Here is a 20,391-nt window from a genome sequence, read left to right on the forward strand (position 1 = left end):
GATCAAGTAGGCTTCATCCCAGAGACTCAGGGATGGTTCAACAAACAAAAATCTGTCAATGTAATCACCACATAAACAAACTGAAGGGGAAAAAAAGACCACATAATCATCTCATTAGATGCTGAAAAAGCTTTTGACAAAACCCAACACCCCTTCATGTAAAAGTATTGGAAAGATCAGGGATAAAAGGGACATACCTGCCGGGTGGTGGTGGCACACGCCTTTAATCCCAGCACTCGGGAGGCAGAGCCAGGCGGATCTCTGTGAGTTCGAGGCCAGCCTGGTCTCCAAAGTGAGTTCCAGGAAAGGTGCAAAGCTACACAGAGAAACCCTGTCTCGAAAAACCAAAAAAAAAAAAAAAAAAAAAAAAAAAAAGGGACATACCTAAACATAATAAAGGCAATTTACAACATGCCAACAGCCAACAGCAATCATAAAATTAAATGGAAAGAAACTCAAAGCAATTTCACCAAAATCGGGAACAATACAAAGCTGTCCACTATCTCCATATCTATTCAATATAGTATGTTGTGGGATGTCTTTCTGTCACTCCCATTGGCTAATAAATAAAGCTACATTGGCTTATGGCAAGGCATATTGGAGTGAGGTAGGAAAATCCAAGAGAGATAATGAAAGGAAAGGAAGGGGAGACACCAAACCGCTGTCCAAGAGCAACATGTAATGGGATGCAGGTAAAGTCTTAGAACACGTGGCAATACATAAATTAATAGTTATGGATTGAGTTAGGTTATAAGAGCTTGTTAGCAAGAAGCCTGAGCCATAGGCCATATACTTTACAATTAATATTAAAGCTCTGAGTGGTTATTTTATAACCATGACCACAGGGCCAGGCAGGACCAGAGAAACTTATGGCTACAATAGTACTTGAAGTTCTGGTTATAGCAATAAGAAAACTAAATGAGATCAAGGGGATAAAAATTGGAAAGGAAGAAGTCAAAGTATTGCTATTTGCAAATGATATGACAATATACATAAACCACCCAAAATATTCTATCAGGGCATTCCTACAGCTGATAACACCTTCAGTGAAGTGCCTGCATACAAGATTAACTCAAAAGTATCAATAGCCCTCCTACTGATTTATACAAATGACAAACAGCCTAAGAAAGAAATCAGGGAAACAACGCTCTGCCCAATAGTGACAAATAATATAAAATATCTTGGGATAACTCCAACGAAGCAAGTGAAACCCTGCATGACAAGAACTTCAAGTCTTTGAAGAAAGAAATTGAAGGTGATATCAGAATATGGAATGATATCCCATAATCATAGATTGATAGGATTAACATAGTAAAAATGGCCACTTGACCAAAAATAATCCACAGATTCAATGTATTCCTACCAAAATCCAACCACAATTCTTTTCAGGCATTGAAAGAACAATACTGAACTTCAAATGGAAAAATAAAAATACCCACAATAGGTAAAATGATCCTATACAATAAAAGAACTTCTGAAAGTATCATCACCCCCAATTTCAAGCTGTACTACAGAATTACAGTAATAAAAGCCACACACTATTGATATAGAAATAGTCAGGTTGATCAACGGCATCAAAATCAAAGACCCAGACACAAATCTTCACACCTATGGACATCTGATTTTTGAAATACACAATGGAAAAAAGAAAGCATCTTTAACAAATGTTGTTGGTCTAATTGGATTTCGGCATGTAGAAGAATGCAAATATACTCATATCTTTCACCTTGCACAAAACTTAAGTCTAAGTAGATCAAAGACCTCAACACAAAACCAGATACACTGAACTTGATAGAAGAGAAAGTGGGGAATAGCCTTGAATGCATCAGCACAGGAAACAACTTCCTGAATAGAATACCAAAAGCTCAGGCACAGACATTGACAATTAATAAATGGGACTTCATAAAACTGAGAAGTTTCTGTAAGGCAAGGAATACTGTCACCTGGACAAAATAATCAAGGCCAGCCTGGTCTACAGAATGAGTTCCAGGACAGCCAGGACTACACAGAAAAATGCTGTCTCTTAAAAAAAAAATGGGGTACAGATCTAAACAGAGAATTCTCAACAGAGTAATCTCAAATGGCTGAAAAACACTTAAAGAAATGCTCAGTACCCTTAGTCATCAGGGAAATGCAAATCAAAATGACTGAGAGTCCATCTTACACCTATCAGAAAGATGTAAGATGTCTAAGATGAAAAACACAAGTTACATCCCATGCTGGTAAGGATGTAGAGCAAGGAGAACACTCCTCCACTGCTGGTGGGAGCGCAAACTTACATACAGCCATTATGGAAATCAATATGGAGATTCCTCAGAAAACTGGAAATTGATCTACCTCAAGACCCACCTATACCACTCCTGGGCATGTACTCAAAGAACGCTACCACATCCTACCACAAAGACACTTGCTCAACTATGTTCTTAGCAGTTTTATTCATAACAGCCAAAAACTGAAAACAACCTAGATGTCACTTAGAATAAAAAAGAAAAAAAGTGGTATATTTACACAATGGAGTATTACTCAGCTGTTAAAAAAAATAACATCATGAAATTTGCAGGCAAATGGATGGAACTAGAAAAAATTATCCTGAATGAAGTAACCCAGAACCAGAAAGACAAACATGGTGACTTACAGAAAAAAATTAGAACATATATACACAAGAAAATATCTGTAACAAATACTGAAGATCTAATTAAGAACAGGCAAAAGAATTTGGGCAGGCTCTTTAGAAAGCCATGTATGCAGAGAAAATATCTGCAGATGAGAAGATGTTCAATTTTTGTTGGTCCTTGGATATTCATTAAAACCAAGAGCTCTGACTTCACACTCACAAGGACAACTGCCACTTAAGAGGATGGCTTTATGACCATGCTGAGGAGCTTCACCTCAGAAGCCAGGCAAGAACTTGAGGCAGTGTTGCTGGCTCTGCAGCTGGGGTCCCACTGTCTCTGATCCTGGGGCCAGGGAGTGAATAGGTACAGAACCAACGGCACAGGCTCTGGTAGACTACAAGCAGTTTCCTTTATTAAACAAAGGACTGAGGTATATATGTGTGTACATTCTGGCGGGCTCTGCTTCCAGCTGCTGTGGTGTTTCCTGGTTGGCTCTGGATTGTATGTCAGCAGTGGTCATCTTGGGGGTCTGGTTTCAGGGTCCTCTGGATCAGGATACTACTGTGCATGTCAGAGCTCTTTGATTGCTTAAGGCATTCCCAGTGCTTTCAGCCTTACTCCCTTGAGGCAGAAACCAGGAACAGAAACGGTAAGGGAAGGCTGCTTGCTGGTTCACTCTTGCTTGCTCCTAGCATCTGCTCGTCTAGCTCTACTAAACATGCCAGGTAACCTGTTTATGAATGGTTCTTCTTACAGTGGGCTGGCCCCTCCTACATCAATCAGCAACCTAAACAATGCCCCGCATACCTATGCTCAGCCAAACTGTGACCTAGGAATCCCCTAACTCAGACTTTCTCAGATGATGCTGGACTGTGGCAAGTTGTCCTAGTTTGTCATCTGTTGCTGTGATAAATACATGACCAAAGCAACTTGAGGAGGAAAGGGGGCTTTTTCACCTTACAGGTTACAGTGCATCATCTAGAGAAATCAAGGTAGGAATCAAGTCAGGAACTGGATGGTAGGAACTGAATCAGAGACCATGGAGGAACACTGATTGCTGGCTTGCCCGGTGACTCATGCTCACAGCCCAGACCCATCTGCCCAGGAACCGCGCCGCCTGTACCAGGCTTGGCCTTCCTACATCTAGCATTAATCAAGTTAATGTCCCAGAGCCGTGCCCACAGGCCAATATGATGGAGAAAATTTCTACATTGAGATTCCCTCTTCCCAGGCATGTCTAGTTTTGTTAAGGTAACAAGAACAAGGCAGCACACAAGTTGACAGCTGAAGCTAATAAGAACAGGGCCCTTCAAATCTTTGACATTTCTTTGTGCATACATATGTCCCTGCATTTAACACATTTTATTAGAACAATCTCTTTACATTTCCTTCATCATCTTATTATATGCTACAAAAAGACAGTGGATTAAAAAAAATTTATCACCCAGCATGCATCACAAGTCTTGACCATTTATAGGTATTTCAAAAGTATTTGCTGAATGCTCTTACTGTTTCACCATGAGAAGGAGTGACTTTCATTTTAAGAAATGCTGGCAGAATATCCTGTTGATGATGTTACAGAGAAGATTATAATGAGTTCCAAAGACAAGTGAAAACCATAGTCCTAGAACTTGACAAAGATGGCCCATGTAAGCTCTATTCCAGGATGTATGATGCTGACCTTGATGGTTTCAGTTTGATTCATCAATTATTTGACTTTTGGTTCGTACATATCCTCTTCCACATGTCCTAGAGAGTAGGATTCTAGAATTAATTTCTTTTATAAAAATATTTATTTTTATTTTTAATGTGTTTATTTGTATGTGCATGTGTACATGAGAGTCCAAGTGCCTTCAGAGGTTATAAAAGGTTTTAGATCACCTAGAAGTGAAGTCACAGGTGGTTGTGAGCCACCAGACTTGGGTGCCAGGGACTATACTCAGGTCCTCTGCAAGGGCAGTATATGCTCTTAACTCTGAGTCATCTCTTCAAGCCCTAAATTTATTTCCTTAAAACAAATATTATGTAACTTCTCTTTCCCATGTAAAAATATCCTTCCTCCTTAGCTCTAAGTTATTTCTAATAATGATTTCATACTACAGTATAGTGCATACCATATATTAATTTACATAACTCTAGATTACTATAAAAAAAGAGATCTAAAAACTGCAACAACCAAAAGAGGGAAAATCCAAGATAATTTTCTTCAACTCATCACTCCAGTGGCTGGTTCCAAACTGCTGCTTAGGGCTGAGCTAGTGACAACACCACCAACATGAAAGTTGTCCAGTCCTTGTCATCCCACCGTGAACTGGGGAAAGAAGCAGGGGTCTCAGTTAGGGTTCCTATGGCTGCGATGAAACACTAGACAAAAAGCAAGTTGGAGAAGAAAGGGCTTATTTGGCTCACACTCCCAGATCATAGTCCATTTTTGGCGGAGGTCAGAACAGGGAGTCAAGCAGGGCTGGAACCTGGAGGCAGGAGCTGACGTAGAGGCCATGGAGGAGTGCTGCTTACTGATTTGCTCCACATGGCTTGCTCAGCCTGCTTTCTTATAGAACCCAGGACATGCAGCACAGGGATGGCACCACCCATCAGGGGCTGAGCCCTCCCCCATTGATCACTAATTAAGAAAATGCCTTCCAGCTGGATCTCATGGAGGCAATTCCTCAGCTGAGGCTCCTTCCTCTGATGACTCTAACTTGGGTCCAGTTGACACAAAACCAGCCAGTACACTGAGTGCATGTGGCAGGTGTGCACATCCATTCTGGAATTAGCGTGTGTCATGCCCACTCGCACTTCAGGGGCAATGGTTGACTTACAAAGCTGCCATGGCCACCAGGGAGCCTGGAAGCACCAGCTAAGCAATCACAGTACAGCTACAGTTTAAGCAAAAGGAGAGAGGCTTTGGTGGATAGCTCACACGCTTTGCTGCATGTGGATTTACCAGAATTTGTGGCAATTTTTCTCTAATACTGGCTCTGTATTTCTTATTTGTCCTTACTGCTAGTGTTGTTATTTACACTGATTACGGGAAATGGAAGTACATTTCAATAAACATGTTCACTTTGCTCTCCTCTGCAGGCTGTGACTCAACTCATTGCATTTTTTGTTAGGACATAGGTAAGCAGGCTCCCTTTTCTCCATCATTCCTGAATCAGCAATAGCTAAGATCTGGTGTGATCTCTCTTTCCTGTGCCTCTCTGCTGAATGTAAAACTATAGCTCATCACTAAATTTAATTTACTTTTTCATGATCATCAAAAACCTTCCAATTCTGTTACATATTTAGTTACATATACTCTTCTCTGAATTAGCTCTTTGTAACCCTTCCTACCTCCCAGCAGCTAATGTGTCTTTCTGCTATTGGTTTTTATCTTGCTGAAATTACATTTTTTAAAATGAAAATACAAAAGATTTTGTAGACTTGAAAACTTTGCCTTTCAGATTTATCTTCTCATCCCTCTCTCTACTTTGTGAAAATCACCAGCCCTAACATATTCAGCAGGGCAATGTCTCAAGCACAGCAGAATGTCCCTGAGTTCTCCTGTAACTCTTACCATGTAATCCTGGGCTTAGACTGGTTTTACAAACAGAATAATGGATCCTGCATGCTAACATTTCATTTAACAGTTTTAAAATCTGTTTACAAAAATTAGGCATCAACAAGTCTTTTTGTCAAGAAACACAAAATCCTCTGCCTTCTAAGTCTCTACCATGCCAGCATACAAACTGTGGAGGACTATAAGTCCTGTGGGAGTAAGGTGTTCCACTCTCAAGGAATGAAACACAAGAACCCTAGTCAAACATAGTGTGTGGATTTGAGGTTGATATGCTAGGCATTTGACAAACTTAATTTGTTCCCTAAGGAGATGTAATCAGCATTGCAAAATCTCTCATACAACACTGGGGTGAGTTTGCATAATCTTCCATTCAGCATTCAGAAAAACCCCTCAGCAGAGTACATCCCTGAGACAGAATAATTATGTCTACCTTTCTTTAGAGAGCTCAGAGAGGTTTACAAGCCAGAATTAAGCCAGAGAGCATTTATGAGGCTATGAAGCGAGGGCAAACCACTGTTTTCTTTTTAATGCACAAACTGCTGGTTAAGAACTGCTGAAGAGTCAGTGAAACCGCCGGTTAAAGACAGAAGTGCTGATGTCAGGGGAGACTCCAGCCATAACTCCTCCCTACCCTGGTCATTTAAGAGGGCAGCTGCGCAGGCTCTCCCTCTCCTAACAAATGCAAGCAGCATAGAGAGCCTACGTCGGTCCAGCCAGCAGGTAATAGGACAGTATCACTTGAGTGAGCTCCAGCTTACTCCTTCCAACGCATTGTCACACAAAAGGAGAAGGAAAATTAAAATCTTTTTGCAAGGCTTGTTATCTCTTTCTGAGAAGATGAGAAGGCTCAAGTTGGAAATACTATTAAAATTGGATTTACCATAATTTGACTCAAGTAGGAAGATCATTTTAGTTTCTTTATGAAGATAAGAAAAGGGGCACTATTTAGCATGGCTGACAGAATTCAATAGACATTTTAAAATATGTACAATTAGTAGAAGATAGTTTTCTTGCCAAGCACTTAGAATTTTGCTACATTTAATTGTTATAATAACTATCAAATTATATATAACTAACATGTTAAGAATGGCAATAATGAATGTAGCAATACTCTAAATGTCTGTGGTATCCTTACAAATTTTACAAAATATGTAGACACTGAAGTATTTATTGTAGGCATTTTAGAATGTGATTTTCTTCAGTGTTTCCTTTGAGGGTTGTGGAAATAAATTACTCATCAAATCTTCTAATGTTTTTCAAAATGTTACCCATCCTACTAGGCATCAGAGAAAGCCTGTGGGTTCTACCTTCAAAAGCACTTCCCTCTGCATTATTTGCAAGTTTTCAACTTTCCTCTCTCATCCTGGCACAATCCGTACTGCCCTGGGCCTTTTGTTTTCACTGGTAACATTTTAGGGAACTTTCCCACCACCAACCAAAACAGGAATTTGACAACACCTCTATCAAAACTGACACTTACCCTTTACAGACAGAATAAAATCAACACCTCTCAGGATGAATTATAAAATCCTATGTGACAATATAATTAGCATCGAATGCCAGCATCTGCATTTTCTATACTTACGTATTGTCTATTTTCTGAGACAGGGTCTCATGTATCATATCCCAGGTTGGTCTGGAACTTGCTGTGTAGCTGGGAATCCTCTTCTGATCCCATGTCTTACCTCCTGCATGGTGGGACAACTGGCATGTGTCACCAAGGTCAGTTTTATGCAGCTCAGATCAAACCTAGGCTTCCTATAAGTTAGTGGGTGCTCTGTCAACCAGGCTACACCCCCGGCACTGTCTGTTGTGTTTCGAACATTATCTGTAGTTATGTACAAATCCACAAGGAGACTTGGGGATTTCTTCTGAAAATAACAAAATAGTTTAGATCTGCTGTCTATAACAATGGAAGGCTTTCCTGGCGTAGTAACAGTTTACTAGAAAATTTGCAGTAAGCTTGTTGTGGGAAGCCAACAGGTTTTAGGATTAGGACAAGGTTGTAAGCAAATACAAATCAGTGTATTAACCAATAAAAAGAAGATGATATTCTACTTTTTCTAGGTTATTCTTTATGAAATAAAGTATAGCCAGCAAGCCAGAGATCGGCATAAAGTCACTTTGATAGTATGTTAAACTTTTCTTCTTTCCATAAGCAGTGATGGAAACTTTTTCCACATAAACTCTTAGAGATTCTCCTTTTCCAGGCACAGTGAAGGAACTGAGTTATTTTAAGATTCATGACTATTCTAGCATTTCAACTTCTTGAGGCAAGAAGGCTTTTTAGTGATCAGTTTAAGAAACATTCTCTCACCTTAGAGCTTTAATTTTGGCCGTTGCAGTCACATTCTCTTAACAAAGGTTTCTTTTTTGGGCCCTGTATGCATGACTCCCATTCAAGGTTTTATGTTCTGATCTGATGTAATTTAATTTACTACAACTCCACTCTCAGCACTATGAGATGGGGAACATTTCATTTTTAACAACTATGTAGCCATTTTTAAACTCTTAAATGCTTTAACAGTTTTTCTTCAAGTAATGATTTCCCAAAATAGCCCTTTAGTCATAGTTAAGCTTTGCTTTTAGAAATGTGTAGAAACTGGAAATAGTCCAAAGAAGAGCAGTCAAAATGAATAAAGGGGCAGAAAGTAAATTATCTTGGAAAAAGTTGGAGTTAAAAATGGAAAGCAAAGGTATTATATAGTGGGTCTAATTCACCAAACTCTCCTGCAAATCAGCATTAATGGGTTCACAAAATTGTCATGGAAAAATGAGCACACAGACACACAACACATACTTCTCAACACTCATACATTCTCACACTCTCACACACTTCTGAACCACAAGAAGCAAGAAACCCCTAAGGTCTATCCCTAACCTTGTGATCTATCTTGAAACTTAAGATCCACAACATTTGAGCTAATCAGGTAGTATGAATGGATGTTCTGAGGATTGTGAAGCTTCACTTACAGAAGAATCTCTTCAAAATTATTTGCTCGAGTATTAATTTCACATCCAGTTATGCATCATTAAGACACCCTGGTGTCTATGAAAATCATGTGATACTCAGTGCCTGCTGTTACCAGGGGAACAAGAGGTCAAAGCAAAGTTATCCTAGTTTCTCATCTCAAGCAAACACCTGTCCTTATTCTCTGAGCAGCAGGAGAGACAGCTATGGAGGCAGAGATGGAGATGTCTTCCTAGGAGTCAGGGAATCACCAGAACCAAAGAAAAACAGTCTCAGAAAATGGTCCCGAAACTCTGAGTTTCTGTTGCATAGCTCTATGGAAGGACTGACCAATCACAGGCCAAGGGGGAATGTGATTAAGACCTTGGTTCCTTGACTCGATTCCTGCTGCACAGTCAGAGATTAGCTGATTAATGTCACATAATCCACTGCTCCTCTCCTGATCTTTCCCCAGGCCAGTAGTTCCTGTAAACACTCCACCTCCTCGGTAACTGCTTCTAACAGCTTAGACCGGAGCACTGCAGTCGGCCATATTGACTTTGTTAACTTTGGGCACAGCTTTGCAAGTAATCCCATTGCTAAACTCTACCCAAATTACCCAGTTTAAATTACCACAGACTGTAATTATCTGGGGTCCTGATGGTATAGTACACCACCCTTAGTTATAGAATTTTACCACGTATTCAATGAACATGGACACTTACACAAATGTTCCCCAAAGCTGGAGAATTACGTTTTATATACAGTCCATTGTGATGTTGGACATGAAAAATAACCCAAAATAAACATAAACGTCACTGGGGAGGGGACTGTGTTGAGGGAGTTAGAAGGAGAGATGAGGGTAGATATTATTGTGTTTAATTGTATACGTGTATAAAATTCTCAAAAGTAAAGAAAAATATAAAAAATGGAAAAATAGACTTCATAAAGTATTATCTTGACTAACACAAACATTAGCTCTCATTTTATTTTGTATATCTCAAGATTACCCTATTCACAAAGCTGAAATGATCACTGCTTAGCAAAGCTCTCAGACTTGTCTTTTGAAGTATTAAGGAACATATTGATTATAAAGATTAAGTAATTAAGATTAAACCTTGATGCTTTTCTGATATTTCCTGCAAGGATTAAGCTTCCAAGTTTGTCCACATTCAGCAGTTTGCTGAACTACTAGTTAACACACTTCCAGGTAACACATTAAAAATAAGATGCTATGGGAAAGTAAGATCCCAAAACAGAATGAAATGGAAAAGGCATCATTTCCCGGCTCTCCTCCCCAAGAGAGGTCACCAGCAGGTACGCTAAGAGGGTAGCCATGAACCCGTGTCTGCTGCTTGCCTCTCAGAAAAGCCAGTGATTTGACGATATGTTGTAAAGATAGGGGAAGATGAAACACTTGTGTGCGTCTGTGTGGGTGAACTCATAGCCCAGTGTGAGTGATCAGGTCAGAGGACAACTTGTGAGAGGCAGTTCTCTCCTACCAAGTGGGTTCCAAAGACAGAAGCTCAGCTGTCAGGCTTGGCCTCAAGCAACTACTGTACTTGCTGAGCCGTCTTACCAGCCTCCAACTCTTCCCTAAAGCTACCACTCCAGTACACTCTCCACTCCCGTCAATGAAACTGAATGGTACATAACAATGGCATCGGAGTCCCTAATGTGCTGTGAGCATTTAGAGAACCTTGTACTAGGCTGAGCACTTTTTGAGAATCATTTATGACTCGTAATCACCCCCCTGATGAGATGTAGATACTAATAAAACACAGAGAATGCAGACAAGCAAAGCAGAGGAGACTCCATGAATTATTCAGTTATGTGTCTTTGCAGACTAACACTCTAACCTCAGATTTAAAAACACTTGTGCCTTCCTTTCAAAGATACTACAGGCTCATAAAGTCTTGCAGTTTTTACTACCATACAATACATATCTCTTCTCTGCTAGAGTACAGCTATGTTATGGGGAGTCTACTTAGAAATTTGTATCTCCTCGACTGACAGTGTGGTAGTTCTCTACAATGTGACTGGATAAATGAAAAAGATAAATATCCTTTAATGTTTGTAAAAAAGTGAACAAGATAAAGGAACTACATGGGAAGTACATCCTCACCAATATGCACACCCGAAATGTTACAACCATCTCTTAATCTCACAAGAGATCTAGGTGAAACTTAGTTCTCTCGCTAATAACTCTTGAGCTATCTAATTCTGAAATATTACCAAAGGCAGTTAAGTGCCTGTCTGTGCATTAGAAACCAAGCTCTGAAGATCAATAAAACTCAAATTGCTTTTTAAAAAGAGATTCTACCACATTTTTAAATACTTCAAAAGCAAGATCAGGATCATAAGCTGAGCACAGAAACAGAAAAACATTAAAGATTCCCAAAGTGCTCTCCCCACAGAAACGAGTTTACACTCAGACAATGGACAAACAAGAAAAGGACAAAACTGCTGCCCAACCAACATGCACAGAGACCATGCGCTTCCCTACATCTAGTGAAGATGGATGTTGAGTTCGCACATGCTCAATGTCTGAAGCCCTCAAATCACACTCAAAACAAATGTTTTTCCTGCTCATACCTATCTCATTGTCGTCCCCAACCTCAGTCCCAACAAGTGACAGCTGCAGCTGACTGTATAGTCAGAGCCAACAGAGTGTCTGTGGGTCACTCAGCACGCAAAGAAAAAAACAGATAAGTAAATAAGGAATGGATGCCGTAGATCTGGAAAGATAGCTTGTTCTTTCTGGTCAAAAGAGGGGACATGTTGTCAGGGGAAATACCTCCCAGATATCCCATAAATCTCACTTTCATATTCATGACTTCTCTCAAATTCTTTTAACTTTTCCTGGTTTTGATTTTAATCTCTTAATACATATATTATACATGTTTTGATTTACTTGTCCTGTGGAAAGGGGTATGCAAGACCATGTGGAAGCCAGAGTAACACGCCAGTTCCCCTCTTCATGCCCTGTGGACAGGTCTTTCAGTGAACCTGGAACACTCCATCCATTTCCAGCTAGACTTATTCAGCATGTCCAGTGACCATGGTGTCTCTGCCACAAATCCCACAACACGGAGTTTACTCAGGGGTTCACGCCAGCTGTGTGCAGCCGTGCCCAGCTTTACACTTGGGTGCATGGGATCTGAACTTGGGTGTCAGCGCTGGCTCAGTAACAATCAAAGCCATCTCTCCAGCACCATCTGCTTTTAACATACATAGGGAAATGACTAACAAAATCAAGCAAATTAACACACCCATGGCCTCTTAATACTCCACAGCAGTTTGAAGTATTTTTCCCTTGATGTACTACAATAGTTCTCACATTAAGAAAAAGTATCTTGGGAAGCATTTTTTTACAACGCAAGGAGCTAAAAGAGGTTCCTAGACCTATTAATTAGCATCTTAGATGGCAGAAATATGAACTGATAATGACCTGAATTAAAGGATTTGGAGAGAGTATTTTAAGTAGGAAGATAATCGTTCTCTCCACCTGGGACAACTCCATACCACCTGTTATGCTGCAGGATTCTTCATTCTCAGAAGTGTTTTGTTTGGGTAATGGATTGTAGTGCTCTAATTACAGTTCACTAATGATAAAAATCCCGTGCCGTTCATAATTGCTTGTGGCCGCACTCTATTTTTCTTAACTATTTTCTTTATTTTTCAGACTTCCTTTCCTATGGTGTATTAATTTTATCAATAATAGAGTGAAGAGGCAATGGGATAAATTCATTTATTATCACAACAAATTGCCATGTTTCCATAAAGGTGGACTTTTAGTCTATTTAAACCTGTGCAAATGAAGATCATGAAGACAATAAAATTTTATGAGATACAGCATGACAGAAAACACCCATTAGAAAATGCAGTATCAATTTATGCCTAAAATAGATGGCTCAAAATATATAAAGATCCCCAGCTTATTTTAAATAAAGCAATCTTTTCAGCACTGCAATCTTAAGGCCAATTTTACCACAAAGTTCAGGACTCCACAGCACACTTGATCCATTCATTTGAACTACCTCAGCCATCCAGGCAGCTCTCTCCAAAGTCAATGAGGCCGTGAAATCAGTATTGATCATAAAAAAAATTGAAATTAATAAATCAGACTCATAAGAAAATCGTATGCCTGACCCAGGGTCAGTAGAGAAATGGATTATCATTTCTAATGTGCTTTTACAAAGATGGCCCTACAGGTCTGTAATGAGGAATTTTCCATGAACTTGTTTAACAGTGAAGGGCATAGACCACTTCATTCATTCCCATTCATTTCTTCGCTCTTGTATAAACTCTATTTTTCTAATATCCTAATAAATGTGAAATGCTGTGGGCAATTAAGGGAGCAGAGGCCCTACTAACTCACAGACAACAGGAAAGATATAAAGTGCACAGGATGTGTCAAAGAGAAAGATGCTGTAAATATGGCCCAGGCGCCTGTTCAGGAAATCAGCAGGCAGATGTAAACACCTAACTCCAGCAGTGTGAAATACTCTCAGAAACGCATGGTCTCAAGGCTTGTTTGGAAGGTGGTGCTATGTGGGGGGACTGTGGAAGCTGGAGATGGGAGGAGATAGCTGGAGGAAGTGTTAGCCAGTCACAGAGGCAGGTTGGTGAGTTATCTTGTCCCTGACTTCTTCCTTTCTGACTCTCTGGTGTGACTTAGCCGTGAAGTGACCAGCTGTCCTCTGCCACACATTCCTGTTGTGGAGATGCCTGTACAATCATGAGGAGATAAATAAGCATGAACTGCCCCCACCCTCTGAAATTATGAACCAAAGAAACTATCTCTTCTGTTTCTTCCAGTTATCTGGTCGGTCACACAAATGCCTGGCACATTGTCATTCAGCATCCTACTCGATCCACCCAGCTTGCCTTTTTTCCTTCATCTGGAATTCCTACTTTTCCTATACCCAGCTACTGGACACAGCATCTGCAGTCTCATTTGGCCATGCACCCATGCCTTCCTGAACACTCCTCTGACTGCTGTGTCCTCACCATATGTCTCACTCCATGGCTCCATATTCCCTGAGACTCAGCTTGACCATTTGCTGACCTCCAGCTCTAGCAAGTTCCACTTTTGGAGTTTGTCATGTGTTTTTTCTAAGTTTAATGCTGTACTTACTTAGGAATCCCCAGCATCTAGTTCCATACATACCACAAGCATTTATTGAATGAATATATAGCCATTTGATTATCTAGCAATAGGTGGAGTCATAGAGTTAGCACAAAACAAATAGAAGTTAGTTTTGTTATAATTACACTGTCTATAGGCTTCCTAAATTCCCTATCTAGGTATTTAACTTGGAGAAACAGAGACATATTCACAGATTAAAAGCTGTAGTTGAGTGATGTTTTATTTATAATGGCAAGAGTGTGCATAATCTGAATGTCTGACTAGAATACTATTTAGCAGTAAAAAGTAACTAACCACTGATTCTCATAACATTACTGATGATTCTCAAGACCGTGAAACTGAACACAAGAAACAAGGCATGAGTAAGAACACAGTGAAAGACTCAATTAATAGAAAGAAAGTGGAGGAATTAGCTCAATTGTTGCCCTTATGAACAGCATAAAGATTTAATGAGATGTCAAAAAAAAAATGAAAGGAGAAAGCATAAAAGTGAGAGGGGATGCTGTAGGATGTCTTTCTGTATGCTTTGAATATGTGTCGCTCCCATTGGCTAACAAAGCTGTTTTGGCCTATGACAAGGCAGCTTAGAGACAGGTGGGAAATCTAAGGAGAGAGACAGGGAAGAAAAAGGCAGAGTCTGGAGAGATGTGAGCCAGCCACCCAAGGAGCAACATGTAATGGGATACAGGTAAAGCCATGGAAACATTCGGTGATATGTAGATTAATAGTTATGGGTTAAGTTAAGTTATAAGAGCTAGCTAACAAGAAGCCTGGCATAGGCCAAACAGTTTGTAAATAATATTAAGCCTCTGAGTGATTATTTTATAAGTGGATGTGGGACTGTGGGTGAGAGAAGATTTGTCTTGACCACAGGCTGGGCAAAACCAGAGAAAACTTCCCAGTACAGGGGGATGTCTCATGGGGATCCAGGAAGAGCTAGAAGGGGAAAGAGGGTATTGGGTATATTTTGTTGTATTATGTAAAAAAAAATTGCAAAGATTAAAAAAACAAATAAAAACTATTGATTTTAGTGGTGACTATATGGATGCATACTTTGGTTTTTTATCAGATTTTTAGTATACTTAAGTTTTGTTGGTTTGGTTTTTCATTTTAAATAAATACTAGTTTAAACTTAATTTTATATATATGAAAATATATGATATATAGTAAGTTATATGTATAATATATAATTATATATTAAGTTAAAGCTAGTATCTATTTAAAATGAGAAGCCAAACTAATAAAACATAAATATTTTGCTTGTTTTTTGTTTGGGGAGGGTTTTGGTTTTGGTTTTGTTGTTGTTTTTTCCAAGACAAGGCTTTTCTGGGTAGCTCAGCTGTCCTGGAACTCACTCTGTAGACCAGGCTGGCCTTGAACTCAGAGATCCACCTGCATCTGCCTCCCAAGTGCGGGGATTAAAGGAGTGTACCACTAGTGACTGGTTAAATAATAAATATATTATAAATCTCATAAATACTACAAACACTACAAAATACAGTCTGAAAAATCAGTAAAGATTTTTATTATGTACTTCTAGAACATTCTTTTTCTACAATTTTCTACATAGACTTTGATTAACTTTTCATTGAATAAGGATTTCATTGTTTTTGCTTTCCAGAGAATGAAAAGGTAATTTGATATTTTCTCTAACCTGAGAGGTTAAACTTTGGTGTTAGGAAAGCATCTTTTGACATTGGTGTGTGTTGGCAAGGTCATGTGACCTTATAAGGTATTGGAGGAAAACTTTTAACCACCACTCAACAACCAGAATAATCCCTAACTATGCTTAAATATGTGTCCTTACACTTACAGATAAATGCAGTTCTTTCCCCTCATCAAGGAAATGTCTCTTTGCAACAGTCAGAGACCATTCCAGAGTGTCACAGCCAATCAAAACGTAGAGTGGTGGAGCCCAGTCCCAATGGGTACATCTACAAAACACTCCCACACATAAGGCTTGGAACACTGACGACGAGGGGGTGGGGAGATTGTTTAGCACCAGAGGACCAAGGAGTTTGCTGTAAGACTGTGTTTTCTGGTAATTCAGAAGCAACACACACAAATCCTCACCAACATGGCTGCCTAAACACGAGCTGAACAAAGACCATCACAGACATGCCAAAATGGAGGGGGAAAGACAGTAAGGCCTCAACCCTACACAGAAACTAAAGGCAGCTAAGGGAGTCCGAAAGCAGAAGAAATGGTTTGCCCCAGAGAAGAGCACACCAATCGGTTATCCAGTACCAAACTGTCAGTCCTGAGAACATACATACAGGTAAAAACAGGCAGACTGAGCAGGGTGTCTTATGTTTTTAGAAATATCCATGTATATAAATACACATGGATGTATATAACAATAATTAATGATAAAAGAGTCCATGAATTTGAAAGGGAATAAGCAGGGATGTCTGGGAGGATTTGAAGGGAAGAAAGGAAGGGAGGAAATGATGTAATTATATTATAATCTCAAAAAATAAAAGCAAGTTTTTTATGTCAATTTTTAAAAGTAGCTATCATCCTTTCACTCCTGAGCTCTTACAGATTCACACACTGCTAAAATATGCTTTCTTATTTTACATATTTCAATATTATTTTATGAATTACCGCATAAATCGTTAAAGTATAGTGTACACATGATCGTATGTTGTACTGCAAAGCACAGTAATGCTAAGAGAGGGTCATTTGACCAGATGTCAATGAGACCAGAATCCTCTACCTAAAACTTAATACAGCCTCATATCTGAGAATATTATCTCCCGGTCCAACTCTGACTTCTACTTTCAAATTGTCTCTTTTTCCCACCACACACCCCATGTATTAAGCACCACAAGAGGCTTAATAAGACTGTGTTCTGTAGCTGTGTGTTTGTTTTTCTGACCTTATCCAGAGTGAGCTGATAGAGGGACTATTAGTAAGAACCCGTGCACACTCTAACCCGTGCACGAACTTACACATGCCCAGAATTGACCGAACATCACACAAATATTCTACCAAACCCAAACTGTCAAAACACCACCACTTTCTCTTAGATTTCAAATTATCCCTCACTGGAATTGCCACGCTCCTGACACAGTACGAGGACGCCAAAAGTACAGAGAAGGAAGAGGGAGGGGTCAAGTGTGAGCAATTGGTCGTCCAATGTATGAAGCTTACAATTTTTTATAAATGTGATCATAGTAACATATAACTGAGGGCCATTGGTCAGCTGCACATTGATCCTCATCTTCAATATAAGTGACAGCATTTGTCATATTTTTATGCTAGTCCTCTAATTCTGATCAGTTGGAGAAAAATTCCCAGCAAAGAATATAATTTAAACTTTATATCTAGTAAGAAAAAAATTACAAAGAGTTTTTCTGGACTTGTGAACTTGGTAACTTTTAGTGAAATTCATTGTGAAGCTGTGTAATTCTAAATTGATGGTATAAGTCAAAATGTTTCATACAAGACACTGAGGAGGTCCGAAAAATGAGTTTCTTCTCTGGTTTCAGTCATTATAGGTACATTATATCTGCCAAACACCCAAACATTTCACATGTATCTTACCTCAAGCTCATAACAGCTACACAAAAACACTGAAAAACAAAATACTTCCTGTGTGGCAAGGGAAATATATTTTGGGTGATGTGAAATCCAGGAACAATGTTCTTCAAACAGCTTAGGGGAGGAAATGAACTGCTTTCTGAAAAGATTTTTCTAGCAAGCATTTCTCGGGAGAGTAGGCAGCAATCTATATACAAAATATAGCTATGCAACACACTCTCACTGTTCTGGGGAAATGATCTTCCTCTGAGACTGTAAACTGGATGACAGGAAGCTGATTAACTGATTGATTAGTTGGAGGAAACCAGAATACATGAGATAAGCCAATATTTGCAATTCCCTAGTTTTCACACCTTGGTGTGATACTAGAAGATGCTGTACTTTCTACCACACATTTTTGTGCCTTAATCAGTCACTTTATTTCATGAAAGCTAAATAATTTGCTTGATATTTTTACCTTTTTTAAATATAGTAAGCAAAGTGTACTAAATATTCTATCCAAAAATGTGAACTAGCTCTCAAAACCATGAACATTTACATCAAACAATAACACAAAATGTGAATGGTTCATGCTGCACTAATTATAAAGACTTAAAAGTGCGAAAGAGAGACGAGGACAAGCTTGTCCTCCTCCTCTTTGGCACATCTGTCTCCACCTCCTTCCATCTGAGGGATCGTGTACGGTCCATGTGAATTCTGCCTGCTCCAGCACCATTCAGTGCTGATAACCATGGCCATAACTCCACCCCACACCCTGCCCATCGTTAGATCTACAAGGGGTGGTAAAAATGGGGGTGCCATAAGCAAAGGTACATGCACAGTAATGTTCAGGTCTATGTACACAATTCAGTAGAGAGCGGGCACAGAACAGCGTGGAAGCTTCTCTCCCCAGCCTGCATCTCAGCCTCCAGAACTGCTGCTTTCTCTTGAGACAGCCGACAGCGCTCCTCTTCTCAAGCTACGTGATCCCTGGTGCTATCTGTGTCGTTTCTGTCCTGGTCTCATCCACAGTCTGTCTGCTTCCTTCCACATGGACCCTGCAGGGTCTCTAACAGAGGAACTCTGGTTTTTAACTTTGGGGGAAGCATATTGAATTAGACTTTTCCTGTCTTTGACAAGGATTCTGCAAACGATGTCTGTTCTCTGTTCCTAGGAGAAACCTCTCCCCCTCAAGCCTCCTAGATGTACCTGAATCCCAAGGAGAGGAGAGCTGAGCCTCAGGAGAAGAGCCGCTTTCACTATGACTAAAATTGAGATAGAAGAATCTTGATGAACAATGGTAATAAGAAAAAAATAATGGAAATAAGTTATATGTGTGAAATGAGAGGAGCTTATGTGTAAAGAACTTTCAAAGTCTCCCTAAAATTATCAAGACTAAAGCACATTATTTTTTAGTATTGTAACTTGAAAAAATATTATTGTGTATAAGGATGTTTTAAAAGCCTGCCCTTATGTCTATGTACCACATTTGTGCAGTACTCCTAGAAACAAGAAGAGGGCACAAGATTTCCCGGGGATTGGCGTTAACAGGTGGTTGTGTGCTGCCCTGTGGGTGATCGGAGCTGAACTCAGGTCCTTTGGACAAATAACCAGGGCTTTTAACCACTGAGCCATCACTCCAGCCTGGTGTACTACCCTTTAATATATATCTGTTCTTTTTTTTGAGGGGGGGTTGTTTGTTTGTTTGCTTGTTTTGGGGTTTGGGGGGTTGTTTTGGTTTGGTTTGGTTTTAGTTTTTCGAGACAGGGTTTCTTTGTGTAACTTTGGCGCCTATCCTGGAACTCGCTCTGTAGCCCAGATTGGCTTCAAATACATAACTGTTCTTTAATGTTCCATTTCTTCTCCCAAAAATACAATAGACTACAGCCTGAAAAGAAAATAACATTACCTCATAATGAATGGCTACTACATCTTAAGTCAATGCAGAATCTCACCCTTCATGAGAAAAACAATACGCAGCTACTGCTCTTTTCTCTATGTTATGCAACAGTATTGTCTGACATCCAAGACACTAATAATAAAAAGAATTTATCAGGGCATGTCGGCACAGGCCAGTGACCCAACTCCTTGCAAAGCTAAAGTAGCAGAATAGAGAGTTCAAGGCTTGACTGGGCTAGGAGTAGACTCAAGGGCAATCTGGAAAACTTATGTGACCCTGTATCAAAAATTAAAATGGGAGACTGAAGAGATGGCTCCATGGTTGCAAGCACTTACTGATCTTGCAGAGGACCAGAGTTCAGGTTCCAGCATTTACAACCATCTATAACTCCAGTTCTAGGGGATCCAACCCTTCTTCCAGCCTCTGCAGGCATTGGGCATGTAACAAGGTAGACAAACATACATGCAGGCAAAACACTCATAACATAAAATAAATAAATCTTTAAGAAACTGAAATACAGCTTAAGCAGAATGTTGGTCTTGCATGGCTGAGACCCTAGGTTCACTGTCCAGTGCCACAAAATAACTAAAAATTGGTCATGTTTCTGCTTCCAGCTGAAAATGTACTGTAAGGATGACATCGGTATATTTAAATTTTCTATAGGAAAATATGAAGCTTCTGCTTTAG

At 39.6% G+C, this 20,391-nt stretch overlaps 1 long non-coding RNA gene across 4 annotated transcripts in view; it reads left to right on the plus strand.

Annotated features, from left to right (window-relative positions):
* Window positions 1–20,391, plus strand: part of LOC128119058 (uncharacterized) — a 68,495-nt gene that overhangs the window by 36,584 nt on the left and 11,520 nt on the right. For 3 of the 4 annotated variants that reach the window (XR_008221434.1, XR_008221433.1, XR_008221436.1), the window contains one exon: window positions 18,979–19,104. This is a non-coding gene — a long non-coding RNA (uncharacterized LOC128119058). Of the gene's footprint in view, window positions 1–5,699; window positions 5,739–18,978; window positions 19,105–20,391 lie in introns of all 4 variants that reach the window. The other variant, XR_008221435.1, reaches the window with a different exon arrangement.

Source organism: Peromyscus californicus, unplaced genomic scaffold (assembly GCF_007827085.1).
Source record: "Peromyscus californicus insignis strain IS unplaced genomic scaffold, ASM782708v3 Scaffold_11__1_contigs__length_118956290, whole genome shotgun sequence".
Taxonomy (NCBI): Eukaryota; Metazoa; Chordata; class Mammalia; order Rodentia; family Cricetidae; genus Peromyscus; species Peromyscus californicus.